This window comes from Xenopus laevis, chromosome 8S (assembly GCF_017654675.1).
Source record: "Xenopus laevis strain J_2021 chromosome 8S, Xenopus_laevis_v10.1, whole genome shotgun sequence".
In the NCBI taxonomy this organism is placed as follows: Eukaryota; Metazoa; Chordata; class Amphibia; order Anura; family Pipidae; genus Xenopus; species Xenopus laevis.
Window position 1 is genome coordinate 91,126,250 of NC_054386.1, and position 13,852 is coordinate 91,140,101.

Consider the following 13,852-nt stretch of genomic DNA (forward strand, 5'->3'; position numbering starts at 1 on the left):
ATAAATGTCAATTGGAACGGTATCAAACAACTTTATTTGTTTATTAATTTTACCAGTTCATGAAAAAATGTAAGCCTCACTAAAAATTAATGGAACAATGCGATTCTTGCTGGTATACGACTTTTTTTATAAGAGAAAAAAACACATTTGGCAATATTCTGCCGCATTTCTTTTAAGTAGGCTAGTGTTTGAGAAAAAATAGTTGCGTGAGTTATACCTTTTTTTACGCATTTGTTTTTACCCCCAACCTCGAAAATGAGTAAAAAGGCATCTAAGTGGGTTATTTATAAATGTCTGAATGCCAAAAACTAAAAAGAAATCATTTTTTTTACTAAAACTCACATTTTTCGAGATTTCTTATACCCCGAGGCTGCAAAAAGTCAGAATCTGAATATCCGGCATCTCAGACCTGCTGAGGTTTTATATAAGTCAATGGGAAAGGTCGCTATCTGAAAGCTTATGTGGTCTGTGTTGAAATTAGGCCAAAAATCTTACTATTTTGTACTTTTCGTCCTGTCATCGGAAAACATGTTTTTTTCAAAACACATCAGTTAATAGTGCTACTCCAGCAGAATTCTGCACTGAAATCCATTTCTCAAAAGAGCAAACAGATTTTTTTATATTCAATTTTGAAATCTAACATGGGGCTAGACATTTTGTCAATTTCCCAGCTGCCCCTGGTCATGTGACTTGTGCCTGCACTTTTGGAGAGAAATGCTTTCTGGCAGGCTGCTGTTTTTCCTTCTCAATGTAACTGAATGTGTCTCAGTGGGACATGGGTTTTTACTATTGAGTGTTGTTCTTAGATCTACCAGGCAGCTGTTATCTTGTGTTAGGGAGCTGTTATCTGGTTACCTTCCCATTGTTCTTTTGTTTGGCTGCTGGGGGGGAAAGGGGAGGGAGGGGGTGATATCACTCCAACTTGCAGTACAGCAGTAAAGAGTGATTGAAGTTTATCAGAGCACAAGTCACATGACCAGGGGCAGCTGGGAAATTGACAATATGTCTAGCCCAATGTCAGATTTCAAAATTGAATATAAAAAAATCTGTTTGCTCTTTTGAGAAATGGATTTCAGTGCAGAATTCTGCTGGAGCAGCACTATTAACTGATTCATTTTGAAAAAATGTTTTTTTCCCATGACAGTATCCCTAAAATTAATTAATTGAAACTGCTTACAGAGTTCTTGGTTAATTAAAAAAAAAATCCAAATCGTACATTTGTTGCCGAAAACTGCATCTTTTTTGGGTTTGACGCCAAGAAACCTGCAACTTTTTCTGATTATCACCTGAAAAACAGAAAATCTTTGGATTATTGAACAAAACCCAGAGCAGATCAGGATATCTTCCAATTGTAAACAGAACATCTGCCATTGACTTCTACATTTCTATACATTTTTCATTTATTTTGCATAAATAAATCCCACCCTATAAATATCACATTTGTCCATGACCTTGAGTTCAGTTCAACAGTATTTATTTTTGATATTCAATAAGGTGTTATAACAAAACAAATTCCTTACTATTTCATTCAATGACTGAACTGTCATGCATCTGAGGTTATGGGGAAAGGTCAGGGTTATTCTGAAGGGAAACATATTTGGGCTCTATGCCTTTAGTATATATGTTAGACCTGTATATTTACTGTAACAAACAGAGCCAAGACATTCTCAGAAAACAGATACTGTATGTACAAAAGACAAGTCAAGCTTTCGCTGTTTAAAGTTACAATGAAACAACAGAACAGAAAGAGAGAAAGACACATGATAAACAGCATACTATGCAAATGAATACCTTATAGATGTTTTACTATTATTTAACACTATAGATTCTATCATATATGATGCAATTTAGCAGTACAATGCTCTTATCTCTCTATAGGCCTCTGGTTTAACTGAACTTTGATGCTTCTCTAATCCCAGTGACTGATTAGTGAGTGCCTAGTAGTGATGACTCATAGTGATGGGCGAATTTGCGTGAATTGGCGAAAAAAATTTTTGATGCCGGCGCCCGTTTTTGACGCCGGCGAATTTTTGACGCAAATTTATTCGCTGGCGGCGAATCGCGCAAATTCGCCGCGAATTTGCGCCTGGCGAATAAATTCGCCCATCACTAATGACTCATCATCACTGACGAGGCAAAAATTTGTTGAGACATAAGAGTCGCCACAAGAAAAAACGCCCGTTGACTTTAATGCATTTGGTTTGAGGATAAACGCCCACTGACTGTTATGCATTTAGACAAAAAGAGTCAAGACAAAAAAGTCCTTGAGAAACAGTGGGACATTCACTAAGATTCGTTATTGCACCAGCATCCGCTTCGCGCACTTCGCCAGGCGTATTTTCGCCAGCGCTACGCAAATTCACTAAAATCCGAAGTTGCGCTCAGGGGAAGCGTAAGGTTGCGAAGTTGCACTAGCATTTATTCGCCAAGCAAAGCAAAGTTACGCTAGCGATGCTTAATTTGCATACGGCGCCAAATTGAAGTTACAATGGAGGTATATGTAGCATCACTACACAAGCCTGGGAAACCTTCAAAACAGCAAATAAAATTTTAATTTTTCCCTACACATGTGCCCACTGTATAGTTAAGGTGCCATGAGTTAGGAAATTTAGGGGGGAAGGAGGGGAGCCCCAAAAAAAATTTTGATCTTTTTCAGCCTATCACCCATAAAAAATGAAAAAACACCAGCATTTTTTGGGACTTTTTTTGAAGCAATCCCTATCTACTCTATTGCACTTCGCCTGGTCTGAGGTGGCGAAGTAAGTCTGGCGTAAAAGGTAGCGTTCAGAATAATTTGCGCATTAGTGAATTTGCGTAGTTACGTCCGTTGCGCAAATTCGCCATGCGTAAGGGTGCGAAGTAACACTAGCGAATTTACGCCAGCGTCCATTAGTGAATCAGTGAATTAACAAAAACGCGCTATGCTGGCGTATTCACGCTAGCGTTAGGCGCTTCGTCGTTTAGTGAATTTGCCCAATGTCTAGAGAAAGGGGTTCATTTAACATGGGACAAACTTGGTTACTTTTTAGAGTGTCCATAAAGAGTGCATAAAACCAGAGTACTACAGGGCCGATGCCTAGGGCAGGAACTTTAGGGGCAGCCCTTGATGGCAAATGCTCATGGTACACCAGGGTAGAGCACAGACCATTCTGCAGCTAATTAGAAAATCCTCGCTCCTTCCTGCTAAATTCTAGACACCCAAAATGGTAAAATACCATCCATCTGTTTTTGACTGGTCCACTGCCTGGCTTATTGACTTCACAGGATCACAGTAACACTAGCGAGTTTTTGGGTTGTGTCATTTGATCAGGAGCAATGTGTCATCAAAGAATTCTGTTTCATAGCAGAGGCCCAAAGACAAACCAATTAACAGTATTTTTTTTATTTAAACATAAACATAAGGTTAACGTGCCTGCCCAAAAAAGTATGCACTTGGATATGGCTGGTCAGGTGAAGCTTAGGACTACCTCACTTACAGTAGGTGAGAATATATACAGTATATATGTGTTTTTATGTATGACTGCATTTACTATTGTGATTACTAGTAGAACACTAGAGAGCAGTGCTGCACTTTTTTCTGTACTGAAATGCTGCATCTAATTACTTGGCTTATACATAAATACAGCTCTCAGAATGAACCGGGTCCCCTGTGTTGGTTTTGGACATTTTATTTTCATTCGAAATGATCTTTCCTCGCTTAGAACATTTCCTTTTTGTACACGGTAATAAAAATGATGCAGTGCAATGAATATCCCGCTTGCTTTTGTAGTGGGAATTAAAGTGATTATCCGGTTTGTACGTCAGCGGAATTTCCATAGAAAACCCAGCGCATTAAAAGTTGGTGTGCCATTCCGCAGAAATGAAATTCAACACAGATTCGGGAAATGGCTGTTGGGTTACTTGGCTCCTGGGTCGATGAGAATAATCAAAAGCCAGCAGAGGATACAGTCCCGGCTCCAGGACAATGCCTTAGGGACCATTCCAAAGAAACAGAATATTAGGACTCCTCCACCTAGTACAGAATTAGTAATAGTTATGACTGCAACTTTGACAATTCTTACAACACCTCGAGGGCTATAGGCTGGACAGGACCATCACAGATAGTGATGGGCGAATTTATTCGCCAGGCGCGTAGTCGCGGCAAATTTGCGTGATTCGCCGCCAGTGAATTAATTCGCGAAACGCCTGCGAAAATTCGCTGCAAAATTTTTTTTTTAAAAAAAACGGACGCCGGCGTCAAAAACGGGCGCCGGCATCAAAAACGAGACGCCAGCGCCATTTCCCGATTTTTTCCCCGTTTCACGAAGCAAAACGGCGCAAATTTGACCGACACTAATCACAGACAATTATTTTATTTGTATAGGAAAACAAAACATATAATATATATAATAATAGGATTATGTACAACAATATGGCCTCTGGTACATCTCCCAGTACACACTGAAATGTATCTTGGTTGGAGTATACTTTACATTTGATAATGATGACAGTCCAAAAAGAAAACACCATGAAGGCTCCAACTGAGATTTTCTATTTACTTTAAATGGTTTTCTCAGTAATGCAGATAATATTTTTTTATTATTTTCAGTAAGTGAATAGATCTAAATATGGGAAAAAGTGCTCCCTTCTTCAACATCGTAATAATCTAATTTCAATTAAACGAGGACTGTCTACTTAAGTGCAGTAAAAAAGAGCATTGACTCAAGGGATACCACCATTTTAATAGATGATACAGCCTCATTATGGGTATGCAGTGCAGTTTTGGGTTCCAGTATAGTGATGGGTGAATAAATTCGGCAGACGCAAATTTGCAGCGAATTTCCACATTTCCACATTTCGGATACATTTGCGAAACTCAAGTGAAAACTTACTTTAATGCGTCAATTTTCGAGTTTCACAAATCAGAAATTCGCCCATCACTATTCCAGTACTTAAGAAGAATATTAATGAGTTGGAGATAATGCAGATGAGTGCAACTAAACTGGTTAAAGTTATGGAACAATTAAACTATGAAATAAGATTGGCAGCGTAGGTGGTTCTTCTTGGTGAGGACAGTGAGTTTGTGAGTTCCCTGCCGGATGATATTTCAATGGCAGATTCTATTAATGCCATTTATTGGCTTTGATGACTTCTTGGCCAATCACAAAATCCAGGGCTGTATGAGTAGGTCTAGATATGTATAGTATATATTTATACACTAGGGTCATTTGAAGGGGTTGAACTTGATGGTCTTTCTTCAACCCAAATTTACTATGTTTTTTAGTAATACACTCCTAATCGCAGGCCCCATAGTGGGGAGCTAATAACATTGCACACTATTCTTTTCACTTATATTTGTTGTAAAAATCTACCTTTGTATGGAAAGACTACAGGGCAGATTTACGAAAGGGCCAATTGCCGCCCGCGACTGCTTTGCACACTTCGTCAGGCGCAAATTCGTTACCACTACGCTAATCCACTAATCCAAATTTGCATCCTGGGCACGGAATGCTGGCGACTTTTCACTAGCGATACTTCTTCAGTGCGAGCATTTCATAGTGAAGATTCGCTAGCGTTTGTTTATGCCTAGCAAAAAGTTGCTAGTGATTAGTGATGGGCGAATTTGCGCCGTTTTGCCAAACAATTTGCGAATTTCGCGAAACGGGGAAAAATTAATTTTTTTGACGCCGGCGCCAGTTTTTGACGCCGGCGCCCATTTTTGACACCGGCGTCCATTTTTTCGAAAAAAAAAATTTGACGCCGGCGAATTTTTGCAGCGAATTTTTGCGGGCGTTTTGTGAATTTATTCGCTGCTGGCGAATCGTGCAGATTCACCGCGAATTCGCGCCTGGCGAATAAATTCGTCCATCACTACTAGTGATCTTACGCTTAGGTCAGTTTGAATAGGGCTACAGTAAAGTTGTATGGACGTCTTTATTATAAATGTTGGTGCAAATGCTGTAAGTGGCCACTTTTTAATACAAATGTCCAAGGAACCTTAATAAAGACAAAAGAGTTCATATAATGCCCTAGACATGTTGTCTGTGTCTGCCTAACTTGCATGTATAAATGACACAGGGGACAAGTAAGGGGACAAGTAGAGGGACAGGAGATGGCCCCCAACCCATCACCAAGGTTTACTTTAAAACAGGGGTGCCCAAAAGGTAGAGCGGGATCTACCAGTAGACCTTTAGCTGGGGATCAGTAGATCTCAAGAAACTGTCAACAAGATCTGCTCCTGTAAGCAATTGTCTCCTGAAGTTCCTAAACGTGACTGTTTTGCCAACCTCACTGTCTTTTCTCAACCAATCAGTTACAGTTTCTAATGTTAATGGAATGCTGCTGCCGCCCCCTCATAGAGAAACATAGGGGATCAGATGGGCAGTGTAAAAATATCAGGCAGATACTTTTAGAGCAGAGACAATCGGTCAGATTAGTCGCCTGTCGACAAATCGCCTCTTCTTTTTTTCACCAGAAAATTCTCAAGGGGCAGGAAATATCCCATAATACTGTTTTTTTTACCCATCATTCTTTGCTGACAGCAAACTTCTGCAACAGCTCAGAGTCGTATTATTGGCAGTGGGCATCACAGTCCAAGGATTCGTCAGCCTCTACGCTTTTTTGGTTTCATTGTGATTGGCTACATTAAACTGTGCATTTCTATGAAGCAAAGAGATTGACTGGTATGATTTCTTGTTCCTATGATTCTATTGGCAGAAGGGTTTATATGATGCAGACATGTTTGATTGGTGTTACTCTGGTGATGTTGTTGGATGGTATAATCATCAGTCAATAAAGTTTATGAGTTTTGAAGATGCATTTCTGGCCATAAATGTCACAGTAAAAATTGCCATAATAACCGCTATAAAAAAAGACTATTTTATAGCATAAATATTCGCAAAAACGTAATTTGTTCCCAGAAAATTCGCAACTCGCTAAAATTACCGATAACGTAAGCTGGTTCGTTGACGTAGTTTCCGCAAGTGATCGCAATGACTTCTGAGTGGATCGCTGTTTAGTATACTTAGTTGCTGCGAATATTCTGGCGTAAAAATATTCTCAGCGATAACAACATGCGGAAACTTAAAGTCAGATTTACCGCACTTTAGTAAACAGACCCCAGTATAGTCAAGCAGTCTGGGTCAGCAGGAGTTAGTCAGAAGCTGTTGAAGAAAGTGGGTCACAGAGGAACGAGCACAATAACTTACGGCTAATTTTACTTGACCTAAGGATGTCAGTGTGCAGTGGCTCCTTCGAATATGCTATGTGTTATTATGCAAGCGCAATAACATCATACAGTGCCATACACAGGGCTGTGCTTTAAAAACACATGTTATTAATATTAATCAAATGTGCAGCTTGGCACTAGCACCCCAGAACCATCACATGCCGCAAACAAAACAACTGCAGGAGAGTGTACAAGGTTCCATCATCTCCCTCAAGCTTTCTGCCCCAGTCTCCTAAACATAGGTCAAAGCAGAGGCTATATCTGATGCTTTCTAAACGAAGATCATTAGGCCTCTATTTATTTTGAGTGTACTGGTCTGAATAAATACACTGTACAGAATCAACTCCATAACAAAGAAGACACTTGTTGGAAATGAGAGTTTGCCCATGACCGTAGATCTAGAATCCACATTAACCCAGACACACACAGACACTAGTGATAGGCGAATTTATTCGGCAGGCGCGAATTTGCGGTGAATTCCCACGATTCGCCACCATCTAATAAATTCGTGAAAATTCACTGGCGTGAAAAAAATGGACGCCGGCGCCATTTTGCAAATTTTTCACTGTTTCGTGAATTTTGCAGGAAATTCACGAATTTTTCAGCAAAGCAAAACAGCCCAAATTCGCCCATCACTAACAGACACATACAGTACATTGGTGCAATGACAAAAACCTAAACGAATTCAGAAATACATATTTACAGTTTTCAATCTATTTATGGAAAAAGAACAATTGTTCACAGTTCTTTTGATGTCGGTATTAATGCTGTCGGAGGACAAGAGACTTGCATAATATGCATTGTTCTGTGAAAGTCTCGTCACGTTAAGATGGGTTAAATACACCATTTTCACAATAACAGGCCCTATAAGAATCAGAAGGCAAGGACAGCCTGTGGCAGAAAGGAGATCTTCAAACTAAAAGTCACCAAAAGTATAAAAACAAGTTGTACAGTATATGAAGAAAACAGGTGCTTGGCTTACATTCTGTTATTTTATTATTTTATAATGTAGATGTGGGGGCTCTGCAACCACAAACCATCATTCCTTTTGGCTGTGCACACACTGTGGTCTCTGGTCAGCCTGGTTGGCTATTGACTGGTCAGATGTGTTATTTGTCTAGTGGCGGCAGCACTGCAGGATAAGTGTCTAGAGGAAAAATACAATTTCTGCAATATGCAATATTCTCTTTTTGTAAAATGTCTCTGAAACTCTGGTACAATTAAATTGTGGTTTTATTGAAGATATAAAGAGACAGAGTTTAGAACGACTTCCTAGAAAGCAATTGGAGAGAAACCTCATTTTAGATTAAAAAAAAGTGTCTTCAAGAACACTCCAGGAATAATGAGCATCCACAATGTAGCTCTTTCAAAAAGTGTACAAACCATCTATGGCTTTCAATAAATTAAGATGCATCATGTTGGAGAACAAGGAAGGCCCTATTTACAGTGGAGTTCAAAAATATTAGATACCTAGGTTTGCTTCTTGAGCTGGTACTCGTTAAGAAATAACTGCACAGGCCCATGGACAATTGAATAGCAGTGGTCCGGACTGAGAATAAAACTAGGCCCTGGCATTTCAGGTACACAGAGGCCCAACCAGCCCAGACAGAGGCCCAAACAGTCCCCACCAGCCCAATAAATACTGACTTTCAATGGGACCTTATAGCAGCCCCTCTGGCATTTGTCAGAACCCACAGATTGCCAGTCTGGGCCTGAGCAGTGCCATCTTATCTTGTTTTCCTAGTTCTCCCTCCGGTCCCTCCTATTTCACAACTTTGTAGCACTACAATCTACAGCTAAGGTTATTTATTAAAGTCATGCAAAAAACTAGAAAAATCTAGTTTTTTTACTATAGAATCCAAATTTTCATTGCGAAAGAGACTCAAAATTTTCAAGATTTACTATACCCCGGTGATGGGAAAAGTCAGAATCTGAAATCCTCCATCTCAGACCTGCTGAAGTCAACGGAAGTATTTCATGCTTTTCAGGCAAAAATCTGAAAATTTTGGACATTTGGGGAACAAATCAGAAAAAACATACAATTCAAATTTTTGCTCCTTTTTATTGAGTTTCCCCCCGATCCAATTAAATTGTGCGTTTTAAATAATAAATAAGGTCAAATTCTGGATTCTAGTTTGCTCTGACTTTTTTTAAATACAATTATCAGAAAAATTCAGATTTTAATAAATAACCCACTAAGTCTGAGAAGTCGGCTAAGCAAAATGGTGAAAAGGTGGTGCAATTTTTAGGACCGGCCTGGGGAACAAACCCAGCAATTTTGTTCATGGTGGGGAGGTGACTAAAATGTTGGAACCCCTCAATGAACTGGCTGTCTACTGGTTCACATTGAGAAAATGGTATCCAAAGACCATGGATAGGGGGATAGGGCTGTGTGTGAATGGGGTAGGCCAGATAATTACATAGTTAAGTTGGATGGAAAAAAAGATAAATCAAATTCAACCCCTCCAAATAGCAGCCCTCCAGTAGATTTATTAGAACACAAATTGCTCAAGGGCATTGACTACATGGAAAAGTTGGGTGGCACCATACATTATATCCCTTTATTGTTGGGGTTGATATATTACTCTGTCATGAATACTCTTATTTTTGTTGTGGTTATCTGGCACTTCAGGGCATAGCAGCAGTCACAACCTCTTAAGTAGTTATGGGCGAGAATTTGCGGCAAAATTCAGCGTTTCGCTGCCGGCGAATAAATTCATGAATTTGCCGTGAAAATTCGACGTTTTTTTTTATGCTGTGACAAATCCGATGCTGAAGACAATTCTGACGCCTGCAACAATTAAACGTACGCCCATTGACTTTAATGCGCACCAAATTGTCGCAGGCGTTTTGGCGAACTGAAATGGGACAAAATCGCCCATCGCTACTCTTAAGATTTGAACCCATGAGGAGGTTCAGAGTCTTTCAGTCAAATCAGACTTGTACAGTGCATGAAACACAAAAGCTAACTCAGAAGCTATTTCAGTTAACAAATGTGTCTTTAAATACAGCAGCAAGCTGGTTCTTTATCATGAGGTTAAAATAGACATCAAAGTCTGTCAGAATGCCATGTTCAAGTTCTAAAGAGGTGGGCGAATGTAAATATAAAAGGAAAAACTTAGACAGCATTAACACATCTAACTGTGTCTGAAAATCTGCCAAAGTCATAACAAAGCAAGGTTGTGTGCGAGAAAGACATGCGTTTATGGCTGTATTTTCACAAGCACAGAATAAAAGTTGGCAATGATAATAACCAACTGGGTAAACTTTCCATTAACATAGGTTATGAATGTTATGGAAGTAGGAAATCCTTCTTTAAGAGGTTTAATTTTCAAAATTAACAGGTTTAAAAAAATAGAAGTGACATTGCAGTATATTATTTTTGCTTCGGAGACACAATGGCTGAATAGAATTCTGCTTTGCAATGAAATATAACAAGGGATGCCTAGAACTATTGGCACATGAACAAAGTAGAACAGAATGAAAGAGCTTAATAAAAATGTTGGGGCAAATTTCTACAATTAAGATCAAATTGACAAATTCACCTACACACCAATATTACAACTAAGAAAAGTACACTTGTTGAGTTAGGGATGAAAGTTTATATCGCAGAGTGAATTATTTACAGTGTAATTTAGGAATAAAAATTACAATCATTACAGAATCCCTTTCATGTTCATTTAATGATCAGTCATGAGAGCTCATTTATAAGTAAAAATGGAAGAAGCTGACGAGTTGACACAATTAATTAATAGTGTTGTGCAAAGCCACTCCTTGCATAATTGCACTTGGCATTGATGTATCCGATCCCCACTCCTTCTACAAATCATGTGCCAGCATAGCTAATGTTGAAGGGAAACCCTTGAACTACTGGCAACTTCAGCTGGCAGCATTGTCTAAAATTATCATCATGTAGTTGTAGTGTCAACATATTTCACATTCATTTACAATCAGTCACTGTCAGGACCAGTGATGGGCGAATAAATTTGCCTTGGGCAAATTTCTGTGTTTCACCGCTGGCGAATAAATTAGCATAAGTTGCACGAAAATTGGCCGGCATCAAAAAATTTTGGATGCGTGTCTGAAAAGTCGCTTGAGTCAAAACCTCTCAACACTATTCGGACACCCGTTGACTTTAACGCCGGCGGCAAAATTGATGTGGGCGTCAATTTTCGAGTTTCACAAATATTTTGGAGAGAAATTCAATCATCACTAGTCAGGACTGACCAAAGGTGTGTGGTTGGCAGGTGGGAGCTGAAATGCATGGTAACAGGGTGATACCATGTTTGGTGTTAGAAGAACCAGAATACAGGAAATGTGCTCAGAATGATGTTTAATGGGTAACTTGAAATAGCTGGTGCTGGTGAGACAGAAGACAAATTAGAAAGAGTATAATCTGAAAGATAAGTCAGTATAACAAACCAGAGGTCTGGGGAAGGCTTCAGGCTGATGCAAGTCCGTGTACACCGACAAGAGGTCTTAGATGGGAGGCAGGCAACACAAGTCCAAGGAACAGGCAAGAGGTCTTAGATGGAAGGCAGGCAACACAAGTCCAAGGAACAGGCAAGAGGTCTTAGATGGAAGGCAGGCAACACAAGTCCAAGGAACAGGCAAGAGGTCTTTGGAGGGCGGCAGGCAACACAAGTCCGTGAAACAAGCGAAGGGTCAAAACCAGGAGATCAGATCAAGTATGGGAGCAGGAACAAGGTATTAACAGGACTGAGGAACAAGCAGGGCCAGGGCAAATCAGGAATCCGGAGCACTGGCAAAAAGAGACATAGGTCAATGATCCAGCAATAGTTTATATAGGGCCTTGATGATAAGATTACTGACACCTGGCCTTAAAGAGATTAGGGGAGACAAGGAATAGCAGTAGTCTATACGGACAGTCCGAAGTGTGAGCTCCAGCTGCCTCCAGTGGCTCAGCAGAAGAGTCCAGTCCAGTTATCATGCAGACCAGGGATTGAATCCGGAATAGTCCTGACAATCACTTACAAAACAAAAGAACAGATTTATCAACAATTGTTTGCAGTGCAAAGTTGTCAGAAGGAATCATCACTATTCATTCTGAAATCTAGTTTTTAATTATTGCCTAAGAAAGTGTGATAGTGTTTCCAGGAAAGTGAATTCAATCAATATCAATAAAATCCGCTAGAAATAAATCTTTAAAAATACATTGTTCATTGACATAGTAACATAGTAACATAGTAAGTAAGGTTGAAAAAAGACACATGTCCATCGAGTTCAACCTTTTTTTTTTTTATTAACTACGTATCTGCCAGTTGATCCAGAGGAAGGCAAAAAAACCATCTGAAGCCTCTCCAATTTGCCTTAGAAGGGGAAAAATTCCTTCCTTACTCCAAAATGGCAATCGGACATATATTGGATGAAATATTTCCCAATGATTCGTTATTTCTGTGTCTGAGTAGTGATGGGCGAATTTGCGCCATTTCAACGAAAATTTGTGCATTTTCAGCGAAATTCGCAAAAAAGGCGAAAAATTCGCTGGTGTCAAATTTTTCTGACGCCGGCGAACTTTCGCCAGCAAATTTTTGAAGGCGTTTCGCAAATGGTGGCGAATCGCACAAATTCACTGCAATTGTGCAAATTAGCCCATCACTATGTCTGAGTTATAAATTTCCTTAAAGCTCAGAAAAGGAAAAAAATCTACTTGGCCAACTGAATTCATAAGCGTGGATATTGACTATAAATTAACCTTGAAATATATTTGCCAGCAAAGCTAGAAAGATTATTTCTTTGTTTAGTCTGTCTATAACTCAACAATGTCTTATATTTTAAGATTGTTTGGGTTTTTTGGGATAATGGATCTTTACATAATTTGGATCTTCATACTAGTGATGGGTGAATAAATTAGCTTGGCACAAATTTGCAGGAAATGTCCACGTTTCGCCACTGGCGAATAAATCTGCGAATCTCCCATGAAAATTCGCTTGTGAAAATTTGCCGGCGTCAATTTTCAAAAAAAAAATTGTGAAAACGTTCGAAATTGCACGATTTTTTGTGAAAATGTTCGAATTGCACAATTTTTTTGTGAAAACGTTCCAATTTCACAATTTTTTTCGTGCAAAATTTCAAGATTTTTCATGAACTTTCTGATTTCACAATTTTTCACTGATTTTTCACCATTTTGCGGGAAATTCGCAAATTTGACGGCAAAGTGAAACAGGAGAAATTCGCCCATCACTACTTCATACCTCAAGTCTGGTAGAAAATCATTAAGTAAGTCCAATAGGATTGTTTGGCTTCCAATAAGGATTCATTATATCTTAGTTGGGAACAAGTACAAGCTACTGTTTTATTATTACAGAGAAAAAGGAAATCAGATTTAAAAATTTGGATTATTTGATTATAATGGAGTCTATGGGAGACGGCCTTTCTGTAATTCAGAGCTTTCTGGATAACGGCTTTTCCAGAATATAAGAAAAAAATGCTTATATTCACTCCCCAAAGCCAAAGAGGGATTTCAATTTTTGACCATATATCCCCTTTAAAAGGCTGAATTTGATGGACAGGTCTCCTTTTTTTAACTTACTATGTTACTATGTATTTTGGAAGTCCAGTCTGTTGCCCTCAAACTACAGTCCCACAAACATCATTAGGGAGACACAATTTGTTTGGCGCAGA